Raw genomic sequence first — 22532 nt, 5'->3', positions numbered from 1 at the left:
AAGTGTACTTCCTTTATTCTAAATGCATAGACTGTGCCAATTTGTACAACAACAACAAACACACAATTAAATATATCATGTAATGACCCTATGCTTATTTATAGGCATGGCACCTCCTATAGTTCCAGGGAGATCTGGCAGCTAGCAGGTCTTCCAGCTTGCGCTGCTGTGATGATGTAGGCTGGCTTGGTGGGCTTTCTTAAAACCCTGTCCCTCTGTACGATGTTCATTCAAAGAGTTCTCCCGAGTTTTCCCTTATTCGAACTCGGCGATTTCCGGTAATGGTCGCTCGTCGGTACTCGGGGCTCTCGTGGACATTTTTCAACATGTTGAAAAATCTTTACGAGGCTTCCCGAGCTTACCTGCCATTAGCGAGTCTTCCTGAGTACCTGCCGTTAGCGTTACGAGCCGCGAAGAAACGTCCCCGAGCTCCGACGTACCCGCTATGTTCATTCTCCGTGCTTACCACGAGTTTGATTTTTTTTAAACTCGGGGGAGCTCTTGAATGAACTCGTACAGTGGGACAGGGCTTTTACAGCGCAAGGATGATCGACAAGGCACAAGCAGTAAAGGCTCCACACATGATATCGCTAGTTCTCTCCCCTACCATTCAAATATTCTGAGAGATTCACAATGCTCAATTGAGCAAAGAGTGTTTGTGCAACTCTTGTATTCTGTGCAGTCGGATCCTCCTGCATATTTGTGCTCCATGCTGCACTAATGGGTGGTCCATGGGAGAAAGAGGAGTCCTCTGAAGGTCTGACTCCCCTCCCCAGACCAGGATATTGGACAATGCGGACCAAACTACAACTGCAGTCTTAAAACAGTTTCTGATTGTTGGACCACTCAGGAAGCACACGTCAGCACATTCCAGAGAGGGTCCGTTCTTTTTTCGTGATGCACAACACACCAAGCAGACTTGTAGGTGAGGTGACATGGTTATTCAGGCACGGCCCTTATTCACTTCCTAAAACCACGCGGAGGAGAGGAGAAAAGGGAAAGGATCAAGGGAGGGGCACTGATGAAGGGCTCTGCCTGAACACGGTGTCAGGGTCTACGCATGGACCTTTGCTTCACAAGGAACAATATCCGTGCATCTGAGAGCAAAGAGAGTTCCAATTACTAGCAGTTGCATTAAAAAAAAAGTTGACTCTCAAGTCAAGTTGAGTTTATTGTCAAATATATAAATAGCTACAATGAAAATCAGCAGGTTCACAGGCACATTGACTCAGGCAACACAGCAAACATTAAAGGGCCTGTCCCACGGCAATTGTTTCGGCGACTACCGGCATCATTGACTGACGTATCAGGTCACCAAAATTTGCAGCGTGATGCGGCGTGGCAACGTATGACGCGCGGTGTTTTTTCAAGTGTCGCACATTTTTTTTGTCGCCGTTAGATTACGAAATAATTCAAAATCTTTTGCCGACCCTGATATGACGCCGGCAGTCGCCAAAAAATTGCCAGGTGGGACAGGCCCTTACAAATTATATGTAAATTGCATGTAGTATTTACAAGACAATACAAAATGAAGTTAGTGCAATACAGTGCAAGAGATGGGTCCGTGATGTTCTAGTGCAAAGGTAGACTTAGGGTTGGATGAAGAAGGGTCTCGACCCGAAACGTCACCCATTCCTTCTCTCCAGAGATGCTGCCTGTCCCGCTCAGTTACTCCAGCTTTTTATGATGAGATTTTGTGTTGTTCAGTTCAGGTGCATCTGACCTTCAGTGCAGGTCAGTTCAAGAACCTGATTGTTGCAGGAAAGTAGCTCATCCTAAACCTTGTGGTGTAGGACTTCAGGATCATGTACATTCTGACCAGATGGTAGCAGCCAGAAGAGCATGTGGCCCAGATGGTGGAGACCCTTGATGATAGATGCCTACTTCATGAGGCAGCGTTTCATATAGATGCCTTTGATGGTGAGGATGACTGTGATAATGATGAGCTTGTGGGCGGAAATCCTGCGGGGGGACGGGGGGGCACGTTCCCCCCATTCTTTGAGAGGTGGGGGACAATCCCCCCCAAGTTTTGTAATCCGGACTTTATCAGACGCTTTCTAAGGGCTGAATCGGCCCATTTGCGGCGGCTTTCATCACCCAGCGCGGCTTAAAATCAAAATGCTGCATCGAGGCGATCGAGGCTCCCAATGTTGAAACCCCCACCGGCCAATGAAAGACCCCGTGAATGGGCCGATTCAAGCCCCACAATTCGAGGCGGACAAAGCTGCTGTTGCTGGTGTTCGGAGTCGGTCACCAACCAGGTCAGCTCCCGATGTTACCATCCACAGGGCCCACGGCCGAAGCCTTGCGTTTGTGTGTGCGCATGCGCGTGTGAGCCCGTCCACCCCCCCCCCCATGTTTTGATAGTGATTTCCGTGCCTGGATGGGCTGCACCAAGTCCATCACTCTCTGCAGCCTCTTGTCTTCCTTTGCATTGTAACTACTGTAGCAGCCCATAACGCAACTCATCAGGATGCTTTCTACAGTGCATCTGTGAAAGCTCATGAGTGTATTTTGTTGCGTGCTACATATTTTTATAAGCGTCAAAGATAGTAGAGGAGCTGGCATGCCTTCTTCATGATTACGTATATGTTCTGGGCCTCGGACTGGTCACCCATGATGTGATTCAAAGTTGCTAACTCTCCACCACTGATCCACCAATGAAAAGCAGCATGACTCCCAACTCTCTCGACTTCCCCTTTATAGAAGTTAACTATTAATTCCTTGTTATTGTTGATATTGAGCTAGGTTATTCTTGTGGCACCAATCCTCCAGGTGTTCTTCCTCTAGTAAGCTGACTCATCAGCGTTGGTGATTCGGCCAACAACAGCCATGTCGTCAGTGAATTTGTAGATGGCATTGGAGTTGTGCTGAGCAGCACAGTGGTGGGTGTAAAGAGAATAGACCAGGGGTCTGGGCACGCGACCTTGAGGTGCACCTTGTTGGTGGTCAGTGAGGAGGAGACGTTGCCACCGACCCACACTGAATGAGGCCTGCCTATGAAGTCGTCAAGGATCCAGTTGCAATGCGAGGTGCAGAGGCCCAGATCTTGGAGCTTGATGATGAGCTTGGAGGGGACGAGAATGATGAGCAGCGAGCTGTGGTCGATGAACAGCAGCTTGACGTAAGTGTTCCTGTCATCCAGTCGTCCAGAGTAGCGTGGAGAGCTATTGAGATAACATCTGCTGTTGACCTGTGGTGCTGACAGGCAAATTGAAGCCCTTCTACGTAGGTAATTTCTGAGGCAGGAATTGATTTGCAACATAATCAACCTCTTGAAGCATTTCAATGACTCAATGTTATTTTATTGTTTTGTGCATCTAAGTACAGTGAAACTCTACTTTTTGCATACAGTTCAGTGACAATCCTAGTATACATTCGTCACGATCATACTAAGTATTAGAGTGTAAGATGGTAGACCACACTGAGTCAGTACACAAAGGTTGCCACGTTTTAGCCGCCAACATATATCCTTCAAGACAAAAATTATTTTAAATATTAGAGCTTTAACTTGGCTCTAAAGGCCCGTTGTCCTGGTGGCCGCCTGGCCAGACAATGCTGGTGTCATCTACCGCTGATGACAGTGGATGTAAGTACCACTAGACAGTAGACAATGAGGCTGTGCATTGGACATGCTTTTCTTGGACATCAGTATGATGGATGCCCCTTTGAAGCTGGTGTGAACCTCAGACCACAGAAGTGAAAGGGTGAAGACATCCTTGATTACTCCAGCCAGTTGGTCGACCGACAGAGGTCTTTCACACTTGACCGGATACATCTTCTGGGTTGAATGTGAGGGTTTGTGTCAGGGGCTGTGGGCTTGTCTGGAGGTGTCATTGCTCAGCCTTTCACATACGATGACATCGGAACACCACAACGGGTTTATCATAAAGCAGACTCCACCGTCTTTTCTTTTTCCTGACTCTGTCAAATGGTCCACACAGTAGATGGAAAGCCTCTATTGCTAAAGCACTGTTCTGGTGAGTTAGAGGGTGAGCCATGTCTCGGTGAAACAGAGTACACAGCAGTCTCTCGTGTCTACTGACGCAGCAGTATTACTATTAGGCCATCTTGCTTCCAGCAATTGTACATCGGCCAGTGAAGGGGGTGAGGGAAAGAGCTGCTCACATACCCCGATGCTTCAGTCTTATCTGAGGTTCTCTCTGGAGACCATGTTATGCTGGCACAATTGAAGTCTCTCCACAGTCCCAGATGCCGTACTTGGATCGTATCGTGTCTGCTGAGCCCGTTGGGTCCATAGGCTGATCTTACGATGCATTTAAATGCCTGCTTGTTACCGCTGGGATTCTGGCTGCAGATTTCAGCTTTAAAAGGTCAGAACATCAGCAGACAACTGTTTCCCTGCACATTGCCAGCAAAATGTCGCCTTTCTCCGGTGCCATTCTGCTGGCGATAATTCTCGTGGGGTCTTTGCAATGCATTTGTCTGTCTGACTGCGCCAAAGCTACTCGTCTCCCAATGCTGGGAAAGCGCTTATGGATCATTCCTCCTCTGTTGCAACAGAGCAGGACGCAGACAACACCCTGGCTGATCCTCATGGTTAGATAGCTTCAGGCTGCATCATTTCACCATGAGTGACAGCAGGTTAGCAGAGACACTAAAGGCCATGATGGAGTTGCAGTGTGGGATGAAGAAACCTCTCATCTTCAGAGACCAGAGAGAGAGAGAGAGAGACATCCTCCACATTCCCTGCCCTTCCCCAGGGTTAGTGTCTCAGCAAGCTTTGCAATCTGTTGGCCGCTGAATTGCAGTGGCACCTTCAGGACCATTCTCCGCAGCAGTGACGGGTGCTGTGATGGTGGCACCAATGGCCTGCTGGACAGTGAGCCGAGTTAGTCGGCAAAGGTCAGAGCTTCCACTGCGACAAGAACCCGTGTTGACTTCTCAACCTACCGCAGCAGAAGCTTTGATAGTGTTCATTAGATGATGGGTCTTTAAGTCAAAATTCACTACGGCTCCCACACTGGAATAGTTGGGTTGTCGCTGAACTCAATATAGGGTTGGTGCCAGGCTCTCCATCTCCCATGTTCCTTGACATGCTGTTCAAGAAGGAACTGCAGATGCTGGAAAATCGAAGGTAGACAAAAACGCTGGAGAAACTCAGCGGGTGCGGCAGCATCTATGGAGCGAAGGAAATAGGCAACGTTTCGGGCCGAAACGTTGCCTATTTCCTTCGCTCCATAGATGCTGCCACACCCGCTGAGTTTTGCCAGCATTATTGTCCTCCATGTGACACATGCTTGCTGACCAAGCTGACAAAAAACGCCAGGTACCGTGTTCCTCAGAGCTATCAATATTTTGCACCATCAAAATCTTCATCTGAGTCCCTGGAACAGATGAAGATATTGGCGAAGGCGACTTAGAGAAGAATATTGATAAAGCCTGGGCTACCCTTCCTCCATGCACTACTCACTCCAGTCCGTCCATGGCCAAGGACTCACCGAATGATGATTCTTCATCCAAGCTACCACTCGCGGGGTCTGAATGGTACTGGGGCTGATGGCTTCAAGCGATGCTTTCTTCATTCTCCTGGTGCCTGGTCGAAGAACGCGACAATGGGAGCTCTTCATCAGCTGAAAAAAAAAAACTTAAAGCACAAGTGGTGGTCAAGCAGGGTCACAACATCCATGAACTGTGGGAAATGACGAAGAAAGATGCAGTACGACCAGTATCCTCTATGTTCTGTGTCATGGATTGTCACGACTACTCCTATGATGAGCAACACTTTCTTCTCTTGATGAACTCAGCAATGCTTATGTTCCAATATACTTAACAATGGCTATGACATGCTGTTTGATATTAATATGATGGAAAAATATGCTTGTTTGAGCGTAGGCACACCATGAAGGAACTGCAGATACTGGTTGAAACTGAAGAGAGACACAAAATGCTGGAGTAACTCATCGGGGCAGGCGGCTTCTCTGGAGAGAAGGAATGGGTGATGTTTTTCGGGTTGAGACCCTTCTTCAGTCCTTCAGTGTGGAGAAGGGTCTTAACCTGAAACATCACCCGTTCCTTCTCTCCAGAGATGCTGCCTGTCCCGTTGAATTTGGGAGTGATGGTGTTAGTTGAGGGGTGTGATACTTGATACACAAGGCTAGCGCTGAAAATCTGCTTTCACGCTAGCAAAATGAAGAAAATGTCCTCGCCATTCTCATTTGACACTCTGAGAAACTCTGCCTGCTATAAATCCTAAACTCAGCCAATACTTTAGCTGGAACTCGGTCTTCAGCCGAACATCAGTTGAAAAGCTCAGGAGGTTGTTCATTTCGTTAATGGATTTGACCGGCAGTGTGGTTAGCAGAGAAAAATTAATGCAAGATAATGGTTCAGTTGTTTGTGTTTCCCGCTGAAGGGAAGTATTCATGCAATTACTGGGCTGTCAGGTTAAATAATCTTCAGTGCTACCTGTAACTCTGCCTTCCAATGATTGTAATCTATTGTAAATTAGTACTGAGTTGAAAAATAATTTTCTCGCACAAAGTATGCCCAAAATTCCAACTTCTTGTGTTGATTCTGCATGGCTGCACTCAATCATTTAAATCCTGGATATAGTAATGCCCCTGTCCCACTTAGGAAACCTGAACGGAAACCTCTGGAGACTTTGCGCCCCACCCAAGGTTTCCGTGCGATTCCCGGAGGTTGCAGGTGGTTGCCGGAGGTTGCAGGTAGTGGAAGCAGGTAGGGAGACTGACAAAAACCTCCGGGAACCTCTGGAAACCTTGGGTGGGGTGCAAAGTCTCCAGAGGTTTCCGTTCAGGTTTCCTAAGTGGGAAATTAGTTTTCAGAGACTATCACAGCTACGGGTATCCGGACATATCATACTGACGGTGAGACCATGGGAATGGCTGGTCTCTGAATACAACCTAGCCCTGCAGTCGAAGTCAAGGAAAATCGAGATGTAGCTGAAAGCAGCAATGGGATCTTCTGTTGGCGAAATTCACCCACGAGCTGTCTTCTATTCCCATTAAATAAATGCAGAAGGCATTTTGTAATTCTGGAGTTAAGCAACGGGATGTTTTCCTTCTTCACATTTCTGTCCGAGGCCACCTTCAAACAGACGTGCTTCTCTGCATCTCGGCGTCTCTTTGGCAGAGACATCTCTTGTCTGAAGATGGGTCTCAACCCGAAACGTCACCTATTGCTTTTCTCCAGAGATGCTGTCTGACCCGTTGAGTTACTCTAGCGTTTTTGTGTCTACCTCTGGTTGCTTTACTAACCCACAGTGCCCACCTGGCCACTGATCTCCACAACAATGCCGTTTGACCAAATGATATCGTGCTGTTATGCGCTGCTGCTAATAATCAGAAAATCTCCTCAGCCATTTTACTGCAAGGCAAAGAAACAGAACGTTCTCCTTTATTGCATTAAGCGGGACCTGGCATGTTTGAGGAATGGGACCAAAAAACTGATTGCTGTTGATGTTATTTACTCATATAATTGACCACATCAATAATTCACAGTGATGATATATTGTTTTCTAAGGGCACAAGCAGAGTTCATTTGTGGGTCATCTTTCCAAGCGTTGTGCTATCAATGCTTGTAACCTCTGCTGATATTCATCCCTCTGTAATGGCACAGTGTGATGTTGATGCTGCAAACCTGTAACTTGCCATCTGCAAGGCTTTAAGGTCCTTATTGCAGGGCAAAGCAAACCTTACTCTCATTATTAATTCTGCACATGTCGGCTTGAAAAATGTTGTCTTTTTCATCATTTTGATTCTTTATTGCAAGTCCAGTCTGTGTTTGATGTCAATAATTCACCACGTACGTTGAGTCTTTCTGCATTGATTCGCCAAAGATTTCAGCAAGGGCAGTTCCACTGTCAAAATAAATGTTGCTGCTTCAATTCCCAGTATTGATGCTTCTTGTGTTTTTCTTAGCACTATTCATCTTTAGCCATTTGTCTATCTTGCACTGTTGGATCCTGGCAGATACAGTGGAACATTAAAGTTCTAACTGAGTTCTAGCACAGTTGTAATAGTTGCTAGGGTGTAATGAATGGATACAGAGGGATTTGTACACATCAGCACTGTCTTCTGATAGGGGCATCAGATTAAATTAACTGTTATATATCAATCTGTACAGCTTCATCAGTGTGGCCTGCATTAAACGAAACGTAAAAATAATTAGTAACAAAGCCAGGTTTGGACAATATCTTTTGCATATCACCGTACCATCGCCCTTGCCCCAAGATGATTGTTTACCAGTCTGAAGAAGGATCTCGATCCTATACACCACCTCTTCCTTTGCTCCTGAGATACCGCCCAACCTGCTGAGTTACTCCAGCAACTTGTGTCTATCTTCGGTGTAAACCAGCATCTGCATTCACATCTTATACACTTGGTCCACTCCACTGCAAAATCTCCTCAGCAGTCTGAAGAAGGGTCTCGACCCAAAACATCACCTATTCTTTTTCTCCAGATATGCTGCATTGGACCGCTGAGTTACTCCACCATTTTGTGTCTATCTAGATTGTTTTCCCTCATGTGTGGCCATGATGTAAATCTCCCTGGTGGTCATGGCTAGGTTATTTTCCTGTGCTTTTCTTCATAATTAATGTATTTTCATTGCAAATCATGAATGGTACGGCAAGTGTGTGTCCCAGTTTACTGCTTCTTTCCGAGCGTAGATCACACTTTCACCATTTAAAAGGTCGTTTTTACAGTTTCTGACTTTTCTGAAGGGAGCCCAGTTTGTTGAGAGAAATGGATAGGATAGGTTTAGAACAATATGGGGCAAACACAGGCAGCTGGGACAAATGTAGATGGACTACATTGGTCAGCATGGGCAAGTTGGGCCGAAGGGCCTGTTTCCACACTGTATGACTATGACTCCAGCAGTAAATTCAGTGATGTTTCGCCAGAAAGAGGTGACATCCAATTTCTAGGCATCAGTTTCCGCTATGTTATATCCACCGTGGAACATTATCCACTGTTGTGTGGATGGAAGATGGAGTGAGAGGCAGAAGGGGTGAGGTGATGGTAGAGGTGCTGAGTAGAGGGCCTGACACCCCCTGGCACCACCCACGGGACTGGCACAAAGGAGATGGGCATAACAGACATGAGTGATAGCATCCCAGGGGGATTTGCTGGGCACTGCTCCCTGCCAGCATGTATGAAGAGTTACTGACTGGGGTCCACTGGAACAGAGTCCACTAATCTCTATCACCCACCAAACTTAGGCAAGGAGCAGGACCATAGGCTGAAGAGGGCCAGGCTTGGGGAGTGACGATGGTTTGCGGGATGACGGAAACGGAGGAGGAAACAGCTGCAATGGGTCTTTGTGGCCATACATACTGTACTGTACATACTGTACTGACTGGGGCGATTGTGCTTATGTACGGGGATAGTCTTGCAGATCTGTGTGCAAAAACATTATTTCACTGTACCTGGTACATGTGACAGTAGAGAAACCATTGACCATAAACTACATAGACTTCAAATTCATGTTTGATCTCTCCATAACAATGGAGATGGCTGAGGACAGGCAGTTGGATGCAGGAGTGGGAATGAGAGTCAGGATGACACGCCATGAATAGGCTGATTCAGATGCAGATGCAGATGCACGACAAGATGGTTGGCACATTGTCTGCCTGTCCGATCAACTTTAGAAAGAGGCAGCTCAGTGGTGCAACACTAGGAGCTCCAGATCTCCAGAGACCCGATTCTGATCCTGACCTCGGGTACGGTCTGTGTGGAGTTTGTCCTTTCTCCCTGTGGGATTCTTCTTGGTGCTCGGCTTGGATTGAGTGAGGCTATTCCGTCATGGCCGTCGTGTGGGGCTCTGGTTTATGTCACCGCTGGAGGAATTGGGGATTATGAGGAGAATTATGTTATACTGAAACTAGAGAAACATCAGTTGCACTTGTGTGAATTACACCAAGGAGAAGCTAATTCAATGCAGTATCATCTCCAGGTAAAATCGCAAATGGGTTATGTAATTGTAGACCTGTTGTGGCACTGCAAGTAAGAATTTTATTGTTCCATTTTGGGTACATTTAACAAGTAAACACTCTTGACTCTTGGCTCTTGACTCTTGAGATAACAAAGTGATACAATCCAATTTCTCTGTAATTGCCCTGTCCCACGGTGCGAGTTCTTTCCAAGAGCTCTCCCGAGTTAAAAAAAAAATCAAACTTGTGGTAAGCACGGAGAATGAACGTGGCGGGTACGTTGGAGCTCGGGGACGTCTCTTAGCGCTAACGGCAGGTACTCGGGAAGACTCGCTAACGGCAGGTAAGCACGGGAAGACTCGTGAAGATTTTTCAACATGATGAAAAATGTCCACGAGAGCCCCGAGTACCGAAGAGTGGCTATTACCATAAATCTCGGAGTTCGAATCAGGGCAAACTCGGGAGTACTCTTGGAATGAACTTGTACCGTGGGACAGGGGTTTAAATCTAACTACCCAGTCTACATGAAGATACAAGTTCCTGTGATCCACTGTTACCCACATCTCTGGTTTCCTCTCTTACACTTGCTCTAAAGATTCAGCTACTTCAGAAGATGACAATCTGTGTCCATCAGCTTCCTCTGCACTTCTTCTTTCCCGATTTTAACCAAAATAATTTCACATCTTGGAGGCACAATGATTCCAGGTGAAGGGCCTCAACTGCCTAAAGAAGGGTCTCGAACCGAAACATCACCCGTTCCTTCTCTCCAGAGATGCTGCCAGTTTTGTTGAGTTACTCCAACATTTTGTGCCTACCTTCAAAACATTGACTGTCCATTTCCCTCCACAGACGCTACCTGATCCATTGAGTTGCTGCAACATCTCTCCTTATTTTGCTCTTCATTCTGGAGCTTATTTTTCTGAACCTTAAGCTTTTCTCTCTGCTGCTTCTATTGCAAAGGTTCTCACTGCTATCTTCTTTTCCATATTGCCTTAAAATAATTTGAGAATATTTAAATCCAGGGCTTGATCACACTGAAGTCATATCAACACACATGCTGTTAGATCAGAACCATTTATTTCTCCCAGTTGCATTAATTCCTCTCTTGTTATTGTAATTGTTTCTGAATCACTGTCTCTTTCTTCACTTCTTATCCTCTATTATCACATGTCCTCCTCTACTTGAAGTAACTTGACATTCTCCATGATCTTACCTGTCTAATTTCTGATACCACCTGTCTTGGTCTTTAATAGAGCACATCTCTCTTTTTGATGGGATGTATCCTTCTTATTGATGCCTGAAGGTTAACAGCAACTGCTAAAACATAATGAATCTCCTTGAAAATATAAACCGATTGCATGGAAGATTTAAACTCTAGGTAATGAGTCAGAAAGAACTGCAGATGCTGGTTAAAATCGAAAGTAGACATAAAATGCTGGAGTAACTCAGTGGGACGGGCAGCTTCTCTGGAGAGAAGGAATGGTCAATGTTTCGGATCGAGACCCTTCATCACTCTAAAGAGTAACTCTAAAGAAACATCGCCCATTCCTTCTCTCCAGAGATGCTGCCTGTCCCGCAGAGTTACTCCAGCATTGTGTGTCTACTCTCGGTAATGAACTAGCTGTGGTATAAAATGGCTCAGACATCTTTTTGGCATTGGAAAGAAATGATTGGAATAAAAAATATTATACCAGTCAGCCTCTAGACCTTGTAGGGATATTGCTGGGGATTTCTGCCTGCCTAGTGGATATGTCAGAGAGGCTGTTTTGGTTCGAAAATAATACAATATAGAATAGAAGAAGACATATGGGAGGCTTGCCTTCTCACTTTGGGGTGCAGAAAGGAACTGCAGCTGCTGGTATATACCGAAGATAGACACAAAGTGCTGGAGTAACTCAGCAGGTGAGGTGGCATCTCTGGAGAAAAAGGATGAATGACGTTTTGGGTTGGGACTGACAGGAGTCTCAAGAAGTGGCCCCACCCAAAATGTTACCCATCCTTTTTCTCCTGAGATGCTGACTGACCCACTGTGTTACTCCAGCACTTTGTGTTGAGATTCGTAGTTTGGGACACAGTCATGATCACTGAGTTTATCAGGACAGAAAGAGGTCCATCGGCCCAACTAACCCATGTTGACAAAGTTGCCTATCCAGGCTAATACCACTTGCCTGTGTCCACATCCCTCCCAAATATTCCCACCTGCCACGTGTATCAAGGTACAGTGAAAAACGTTGTTTTGCATGTCATCCATACAGATCAGATACAGTATACTAGACATAAATACAATAAAGTCCAATTCAAGTACCATAGGTAGAGCAAAGAGGAAGATACAGAGTGCGGAATAAAGTTCTCAGCTTCATAGCACATCAGTTTAGTTTAGCAATACAGCCCTTCGGCTCACCGTACCCATGCAGATCAATGATAACCCATATGCTAGTTGTCTCCTACACACAAGGGACAATTTACAGAAGGCAATTAACCTACAAACCTGCACGTCCTTGGAATGTGGGAGGAAACTGGACCACCAGAGAAAACTACGGGGAGGATGACAAAACTCCCTAAGTCAGCACCCTTAGATCGAATCAGGTCCCTGACTTTATAAGGCAGTAACTCTGCCACTGCGCCTCCCAAGACAATTGGTGGCATAGATCCATGTTTCAGGCAAATGTAAGTAAATATGAATAGTGAAGATGGACAGAAAGGCAAGTATGGACGGTGGGATGAAGAGCTTCCGCCTATGCCTCTATGATTTTATGATATGAATTTATGACCTCCTGACTGGTTCATATTTATCCCATTTTACTCCATGCTGTAGCAATCATGAAAAATTGATTCAGGCCATAGCCTGTAAATGGAATTGTGCTTGCATTGATATTTAAAAGTTGTTTGGTTAAAATAAAAATCATTCAGCAGATAACAAACATGATTGGCACCAAGGCCATGAAGGAGATCTAAACTGGTGCTATAGGAGCATTGTGGCTCAGACATCACTGTGCTGCTCACAGCTCCTGGGATGTGGGTTCAATGCTGAGAACAGGTGCAGAGTTTGCATCTTCAAGGGCCTGTCCCACTTGGGCGACCTAATCTACAAGTTTAGACGAGTTTGCCCTCGACTCAAACTCGCAGCATGGTCGACACAAGGTCCTATGAGGTCACCGGAACTCTCCTTCATGCTCGAGGGAAGTTCCCGATTACTCGTGGCCTCAGCTAGGTCGCGGAAAATTTGTCAGCATATTGAAAAATGGTCCGCGAGTGAAATTTGGTCGGCTTGGTTCTTTTTAACTCGTAGTGCAGTGGAGTAGGGTCGCTATTTAGTTACAGGCAGTCGAGGGCAGCCGTGGGCAATCTGCTTCGCTGACCGGGCATTTTGATAGGCTCACTGGAGTTTTCAGGACCCAGGAAGATCTACTAGGTGAAATGCCCGCTAAACTTTATTAAACTTCTTAAAATTGTCTCCACTCTTTCTCCACCACCCCCCCCCCCCCCTTCTCTGGAGATGCAAGAGAGATGCAAGGGCGACCACAGTGGTGCAGTGGTAGAGTTGCTGCCTTACAGCGCATGCAGCGCCGGAGACCCGGGTTCGATCCCGACTACGGGTGCTGTCTGGACGGAGTTTGCACGTTCTCCCCGTGACAGCGTGGGTTTTCTCAAAGATCTTCAGTTTCCTTCCACACTCCAAAGACGTACAGGTATGTAGGTTAATTGGCTAGGTTTGTGTGTAAATTGTCCCTAGTGTGTGTAGGATAGTGTTAGTGTGTGGGGATCACTGGTCGGTGCGGACTCGGTGGGCCGAAGGGCCTGTTTCTGCGCTGTATCTCTAAACTAAACTAAACTAAAACTAAGAGGGAATAAGTTGCAGGCTATATGGAGATGAGGAATGGGAGATTAGTAGGATTGTTCCACTGTGTGCCATCATGGACCAATGACTGAATTGACATTTCTGCATCAATATAAGGTCCATTTAAGCTAGCAATGTCTGGAGACTAGCTTCCAAAAATGATGGTTGGTAGAAACACTACTTTCAACTTGATATTAAGATTTATTCTAACAACCAGCAAATTCAACATTGTGCGGACACTACAAACCATCAAATTATTTTTCTTTGATTCAAGTTAAATTTAATTTTCTGCAGAAACGACGGCACAGTGGCGAGGGGGTAGAGTTACAGCCTTACAGCGCCAGAGACCCGAGTTCGATCCTGACTATGGGTGCTGGCTGTATGGTGTGTACATTCTCCGCGTGGGTTTTCTCTGAGAGGCTCCAGTTTCCTCCCACACGGCAAAGACGTACATGTGTGTAAGTTAATTGGCTTTGGTAAAACCCAGACGTGTAGGATAGTACGAGTGTTTGGGGGTCACTGGTCGGTGTGGACTTGATGGGCCAAAGGGCCTGTTTCCGCGCTATTTCTCTGAAGTCTAAAGTCTAAAATTTAAAGTCTAAAATATGTCATATGTTCATCTAAACTAGCTGATGTGTGATAACTTTGATTGATACAACTTGAGGAGCTGTCAAAACGCAAACAGAAAACTTTATACATCTGAATTGTAAACTCGATATTTCTCTCCACAGAAGCTGCCTGACCCCCTGAACAATTCCAGCATTTTTTTTGCTTTGATATGTAAAAAGGAAGAACTGGGTTTGCTGTGGAATGAAACACCTTCTCTGCACTCTCCTGAGTTCAAATCGTGTAAAGCAGTATTCGGCTGCAGTAACGTCAAAGGCTTTCATGTTTAATTCCATCGGATTCCCACCAGCTGAGCAAAGTTTGGAAAGAAATGTGAGGAGAAAGATCAACTGGTGCTTGGCTTTGAGTAAATTCAATTCCAATTAACTTTGGCCTTAAAAATAAAAGCATTGCCAACTATTTGTTTAAAGTATTTTGACCCACAAAGTTTCAAACATGTAGTAACACTGCATGGTTAAAATCGTGCATTCCTGTGGTAAGGCATCACTGTGATTATGTCTGAGTTATTTCCAGTCCCTCTTTAGATTCAACTATGGGCTTCCTGGTGTGAACTGGTGTTGACATAATTTGGGCATCGTATGCGTGTCAAGTGTTGTAATTCCCCACTCTTTGGATAAATTAGTGCTTACCTGGAGGATCTCTAGCACCAGTCATGCGATCACTAACTCACTTTCTAAATCTCTGGTCATCAATATCCGTCCTTAAATAAGGACGCCAAATCTGTGTGTGGTTTTCCAGGTGTGGTCTGATCAACACCTTGTCTGATTGCAAAAATACTTCCTTCCTTCTAGACCCCATTCCCTTTCGAATAAAGGCCAGGTCAATTAACTCACAAACCTGCATAGCTCCGGGATGTGGGAGGAATCTGTAGCACTTGAATGAAGCCTACGTGGTTACAGAGAGAATATGAAAACTCCACATGGGCAGCACCATAGATCAGGATTGACTCAAGGTACATGGTACTGTGAGGCAGTCCCTCTATTAGTTATGCCACTGTGCCGCTCTGTTACACTTAGTGTGCTATGCTCCATGTCCAAGGCCACCCAGATTACTCTGTACAGTAGATTTTGTAACGTTGCTTCATTGAAATGATATTCTTCCTATCAACATGAATGAATTCATGTCTCCCTGCAGAATACTCCAGCTGACATGGGCCTTGACTTCTCCCCACGGATACCCTGTTAAACATAACTTGCGTTCCCACCTGTCTTTGTATTGGACCATTTGTCCACAGTACATGAGAACATAAGCAAAGAGAGATAGGTTTGTCAGGTACAGAAATTTGGCCCACCTTGTCCACGCCAAAAAGCTGGCATTCTGTGCCAATCACATGTGCCTGTATTTGGCAATACCCCTCTAAAGTATTTCTATCCATAGATCCACCCATCAGATATCCCATGCATAAAGCTATGCTGACTGTCCCTAATCAGTTCATTAAGGGTTAAGCCTTTCATCCCTTTGAGCTCGCTTTGCCATTCCATAATTATTCATGTGCATAATTTAATGTGCTTCCTCGGTACCTCTCTCATAACTTCATATGATAGGTGCAGAATTATGCCAGTTAGCCCATCGATTCTACTCTGCCATTCAATCATGGCTGATCTATCTTTTCTTCTCACCCATTCTCCTGCCTTCTACCCATAACTGACACCTTTACTAACCAAGAGCATGTCAATCTTTAAGACTTGGCTTCACAGCCGTCTGTGGCAAGGAATTCCACAAATTCACCACGGTCTGGCTAAAAGAAATCCTCCTCAAATCCTTTCTAAAGGTATATCATTTTATTCTAAGGCTGTGCCTTTTGCCCCTAGACTCTCCCACTAGTGGAAACATCTCCTCCACATTCACTCTATCCAAGCCTTCCATTATGTTAATGAGGTCCCCTCTCCCCTCTTCCATCCCCTCGTCCCTTCGTTTCCCTTGCAACCAAAGAGAGCCATAAATCCCTTCCTTGAGTACACTCAATGAGTGAGCAGCAATAGCCCTCTTAGAAGAAGAATTATGTTTTAAAAATATATCTTTCTCTACACCCAAATCATTGTTGTACGCATGTAGGAAGGAACTGCAGATGTTGGTTTAAACCGAACATTGATACATAAAGGTGGAGTAACTCAGATTGAAGAAGCAACGTCACCTATTGCGTTTCTCCAGAGAAGCTGTCCGACTTGCTGAGTTACTGCAGCTTTTTGTGTCCATCATTGTTATATTTCAACTCCTCTTATGAAAGGTCGTCAAGCTGAAGCATTGATTCTGTTTCTTTCTCCAATGCTGCCAGGCGTGTTGAGTATTTCCAGCCTTTACTGCTTTTATCACACATTGCCAGTGTCGGCAGTATTTTGAGATTGGGCCATGCAGTGCAAGTTCTATTTTTCTGCCAGTGTCAAGGCACTCTGACAGTGTCTGCTAGCGTTCAAACTGTTCTATTATAAAATCCAATTACTTTTCTTAAGGCATTCCCCTGGTCTGCACATCCTCACCCTCCCACCCCGGAAGAAGAGTTCAGTTGGAGAAACAATAATAATTCCCACTCGAATCCCCAAATATAAAATAGAGATAGGAAATGTTGTTATTATGTTCTGCAATCTTCTGCAAATCCCAATGATTAAACCTTCAATTTCTTTCTCAAATGTATCTATTTTTAAAGGTTTATTCCCCTGATAAGGGAATTGATTCATTCTCTGGAGATAGTCACTGAAATCCAGGCCAAAAAAAAGCACATCAATGCATCCTCAGGAGACTGAGGCATTTCAATATACAGGGTATCTCCAATGACTCTTACCATCTTCTACAGTTGCACAGTAGAAAGCATTTTATTAGGTTGCATTACAGCTTGGTTTGGGAACAGCTCCACCCAAGACTGCAAGAAATTAAAGAGAGTTGTGGGTATAGCCCAGTTCATCACATAGGCCAGACTCCCCACCATTGACTCCTACTACATTTCACCCTGTTTCAGGAAAGCAGCCAACATAATCAAGGATCCTTTTCATCCCGGCCATTCCCCACTCCCATCGGACAGAGAATACAAAGGTTTGAAAAGCCGTACCGCCAGAGTTAGCAACAGCTTCTTCCCCTCTGTTATCAGATTACTGAACAGCCCTCTCACAAGCGAGCGCATGGTTCCTATCTTCCAACTACCTCTTTGCAGGCAATGGACATTTGACCTGGAACATCTTACATGGTGTAAACTATACCCTGCACTCCGGGAGTTTCTCTTTTCGCACTACCTGTTGTTCTACCTGGTTACTTATGTGTGGCTTGATTGTACTCATGTGCGGTGTGATCTGATTTAATTGAATAACACGTAAACAAAAGCGTTCCACCATATTTCAGTACATGTGACCTTCAAACCAATCCAATAAAGTCTGATAAAAGATAGCCTGAGGGTCTTCAATGAGGTATATGGCAGGTAGGTCAGGACCGCTCTGTAGTTGGTGATAGGATGGTTCAGTTACCTGATAACAGCTGGGAAGAAATTGTCTCTGAATTTGGGGGGGTGTGTTTTCACACTTCAGTAGCTCTTGTCCGATGGGAGAGGGGACAAGAGGGTGTCTGGTGTCAACATCCAAATGCTGTTGAAAAATGGTGAGGATTTCTGTCTCTCCCACCCTTTCAGACAGTGACCTCCGAGTCCCACCACCCTCTGATGATAATATATTTTCCTCAAATTCATCTACTAATGACATTAAAGCTACACCATCAGTTTATGATCCCCACCCCCCCCCCCCTCCCCCCTACTAAAGATTATAAATTCTTCATACAACTACTACAGCTGAAACATAGCAGGATAAGATATGGGAGGCCACTCAGCCCCTCAATCCTGCCCTACTATTATGTATAAACAAGGCTGATCTGTCCCAGGCCTCATCTTCTATTCTGTGCCAGTTCCCCACAGCCCTCAAACCTCCAATCTTTCAAAGGTTTATCTCCCTGCCTTAGGACTTGAAATAACTGCACTGTTTCAACTAATTAAGCCATATTCTATTTGTTTGTGCACGTCTGGGGTTGATTGCATTAAGGGCTTTTCCCACTTTGGCTATTTTTTCTGGCTACTGCCGGCATCATATCAGTGTCGCCAAAAGATTTTGAACATTTCAAAATCCCGCGGCAACAAAAAAATGTAGTGACACTTGAAAAAAAAAAGCGCGTCATAGGTCATCACTCCATGTCACGCCGCAAATTTTTCGGTGATTTTATACGTTAGTCAATGATGCCGGCAGTTGCCGAAAAAATCGGCAAGTGGGACAGGCCCTTAAGTCAAAAGGGTGAACCACATAAAGGTTGCGATCTGGCTGACCCTGAACAGAATCCGCACCCTCCATGCAAGAACAGCCCATCACCTGCATAAGTGGGGGATGACAGACAGCCCTGCTTGCGACTGCGGACATCCAGACCAGCCCATCCCACACAGTGAATGACTGCTCACTGAGGCTTTTTCCTGGTGGCATCAAAGCCATTCACCCAGTAACTGATGCTGTCCTGGCCTGGATGCTGTCCTACCCTTGACCTACAACTTTAGGCTGTGCACGCCATACGCAAGAAGAAGAAGCCATATTCTTGTAAACTACAAAGACTGTGGATCTATTTATTTCAGCTGCTCATGAATAGGTAACCCTCTCATCCCAGGAATCGGCCAAGTAAATCTCTTCAGGACTGCCTTCTTTGCCATTATGTCCTTTCTCAAATAGAGGGACAACACTGTGCACGACGCTCCAGGTGTGGCCTCACAGATACCCTATGCTACCTTTATTTGAAACTCCAAATTCTTTGCAACACCAACCTATATGTAATTTGCCTTGCTGGACCTGTCTTTTTGTGATCTGTGCACAAGAACATCTCAGTCTCTCTGCAGATCTAAGCCGATCATTATTTTATAGTCTCAAATACATTCTCCTTCAGCCCCCTCTGTTCTATGATATGCAACCCAACCTTTCCAAACATTCCTCAGATAAATGATTTTCCATTGACTTCTGCACCCATCTTCACCAATATATCACTCCTGTAACGCAGTGACCAAAACTGCATACAGTGTGTAAGAAAGAACTGCAGATGCTGGTAAAATCAAAGGTAGACACAAAATGCTGGAGTAACTCAGTGGGTGAGGCGAGACACTGTCTCGTCCCGAAACGTCGACCATTCCTTCTCTCCACAGATGCTCCCTCACCCGCTGAGTTACTCCAGCATTTTGTGTCACAACTGCATACAGTAAACGGGCTGTAATCTAAGGAGGATTTGATAATTTTCCAGCATAGCATAGGATTTTCATAGCCTGTCCATGTTAATATTTTCATTCCTTAGAACCTGCATGGATAGAATTATCTCCAGCAGTCTTTATTTTTATTTGAGCAGATAAAGTTTCCAGTGGAATAGAATGCGTGCGGACAGGTCAGGGGGGATGATGAGAAGTGACAACTCTGTTTGGAACCCAACTCGCACCACCTCAGAAGTTAAAGAACTGAGGCTCAGAAATCAGAATGCATATGATGAACATAACACCCACAGTGTCTGTTCATCATCAAGTGGAAGCAGATGTAAATTAAATAAGCTAAATCTAGATTTCTTCATAAAAACATTCTAATAGTTCTATTTAAAAAAAATATTTTTGATCAATGCATTCTGTCAGTGTTTGTTTTACTACTGAGTAAGAAAATCTCCGACAGCCTTCAGTGTGGAGTGACCCTGCGGACCTGAAGTGAATGTGACTCCCTTGTTTATCATCCAACAGTGTAAAGGAATGAGGAACAGAAATTCAAGTTCTTCCTTCAAGTTGTTACCTGGTGGGATAATTGACTTTCCCGTTGACAATTTTGAGTGAAATCCCTTAGATAAATCAAAGTTGATTTAAAAAAAAATGCAGTTTAGAGATACAGAGCGAAACAGGCCCTTCAGCCCACCGGGTCCGCACCGACCAGCAATCCCCACACATTAACACTATCCTACATCCGCTAGGGACAATTACCATGCCAATTAACCTACAAACATGTATGTCTTTGGAGTGTGGGAGGAAACCGAAGAACTTGGAGAAAACCCGTGCCGGTCACGGGGAGAACGTACAAACTCCATACAGACAGTGCCCGTAGTCGGGATCGAACCTGGGTCTCCGGCGCTGCATTCGCCGTAAGGCAGCAACTCTGAAGAAGAGTTTTGGCCCAAAACGTTGCCTATTTCCTTCGCTCCATAGATGCTGCTGCACCCGCTGAGTTTCTCCAGCACTTTTGTCTACCTTCGATTTTCCAGCATCTGCAGTTCCTTCTTAAACTCTACTGCTGTGCTACCTTGTGCCTATGAAACTTCGAATAGGGGCTTAATCAATGACAACTCTGTTTGTATAGCTAGCATGAGCGCCCTAATGTGCTAATACTTGGGTTTCAAACCTGAATCAAATGCACAAAAAAATGTAGACAGAGATATTGGATATCTTGCATAACGGGATAAATTCTATCTTCCCATTGGTTAAGGAGAAAAATATATAAACACCTTAGACTGCTCAAGTAGAGAATGTAAATGAAAATTGATACAATGTTAATATAATGTAAATGGAATAGTGCAGCTCAAAGATCTTCGTCCCTCTAGGATCTTTGGTGCAGCTTGTACTGAACAGTTATATGTGGATGTACTGTATTATGCTGTTGTAAATTTCATGGATAACTTTTGTTTAGTTTTAGTGTTAGAGATACAGTATGGATACAGGCCCTTCGTACCGCCGAGCGCACTGACCAGCGATCCTCGCCAACTAACACACTAGGGATGATGTAACATTAATACGATTCAATTAGCCTACAAACGTGTACATCTTTGGAGTGTGGGAGAGAACCGAAGATCCCAGAGAAAACCCACACGATCGTACAAACACCGTACCGACAGCACACAGAGTCGGAATCGAACCCTGCAAGTGTTGTAAGGAAGCAACTTTACCACTGCGCCACCGTGTCATTTTTTTCAAAGGTAATATCAAGCAAGCAGTTTTAGCGGCATAGAGTTTACGGAGGGATTGAGTGGAAAGAATAGAAGGAAAGGCTGGATAGCAGCACACGGCATGTTTCAAGCAGATGCATTTGAGGGCAACATGCAGATAACGAAGAGTAAAGGTTGAATCCTTGAGGGACTCTGAAGGTATAACTACATGCAGAAGCAGGAGGGAATGCTGTCAATGGACATGCCTGGGTGGGTGATTGGAGCCAAACAAAGGCAGTTCCAGGGCGGCATAGTAGCGCAGCAGTTGAACTGCAGCCTTACAGCACCAGAGACCCGGGGTTGATCCTGACCACATGTGCTGACTGTACGGAGTTTGTACATCCCCCCTGTGACCTTATCGCTGTACCCTAATTGGTACACGCGACAATTAAAGACCTTTGAACCTTGGATCCTTAGACCACGTGGATTTTCTCATGGTGCTCCGGTTTCCTCCCACACTCCAAAGATGTACAGGTGTGTAGGTTAATTGGCTTCGGGAAAATTGTAAATTGTCCCGAGTATCTCTACCACATTTCTAAAGTAAAGAGTTGAGAAATAAAAAGGAGCAACTTCAGGTGAATAGATGACATTGAAAAAGGTGTGAAGAAGTTAAAGGGGATAATATAGCATCACGCACAATGGAACAATCACACACACTAGTCGTATTGGGGTCTACTTGGGGCATTTTGAAGCTACGTTTGGAGAGGTTCATATAATCAAGAGAAAGAAGGTGAAACAGACAAGGGGAAGAGACTTGTCCTGGCAGACATTTTGACAAGCTCAGTAAGGAACAGGCCCCAAGTTAAAGGGTGACGGGCCTTGCTTAAATGCACATTGAAGAATTATATATCCTTTCTTGACCCAAAGGTCTATGTGTATGACATTCCAAAACTTTATTCTTTGTTTTGATTCATGCAGAAACAAAACAATATAATTAATTGTTATTTGGGTGGTCTGAACATGCCTCGTAGATTAAATTAATGTTTCCACTTTTTCATTACTATCAATTATGCCGTGAAAAGAGATGAGGAGGAATTTCTTTAGTCAGAATGTGGTGAATCTGTGGAATTCATTGCCACAGACGGCTGTGGAGGCCAAGTCAATGGTTATTTTTAAGGCGGTTAGATTGGCAGATTCTTGGTTAATAAGGATGCCACGGGTTATGGGGAGAAGGCAGGACAATCGGGTTAGGAGGGAAAG

The 22532-nt window shown here is 44.9% G+C and overlaps 1 long non-coding RNA gene across 1 annotated transcript in view; it reads left to right on the top strand.

Moving 5' to 3' along the window:
- LOC129711653 (uncharacterized) overlaps positions 1–16474 on the top strand; it is a 29397-nt gene extending 12923 nt beyond the window's left edge. Inside the window, exons 2-3 of the long non-coding RNA XR_008725885.1 lie at positions 13413–13605; positions 14486–16474. This is a non-coding gene — a long non-coding RNA (uncharacterized LOC129711653). The remainder of the gene's footprint in view (positions 1–13412; positions 13606–14485) is intronic.
- Positions 16475–22532: the final 6058 nt, after the last annotated feature.

Source organism: Leucoraja erinacea, chromosome 30 (genome assembly GCF_028641065.1).
Source record: "Leucoraja erinacea ecotype New England chromosome 30, Leri_hhj_1, whole genome shotgun sequence".
NCBI lineage: Eukaryota > Metazoa > Chordata > Chondrichthyes > Rajiformes > Rajidae > Leucoraja > Leucoraja erinaceus.
This window is presented reverse-complemented; position numbering and strand designations above follow the sequence as displayed.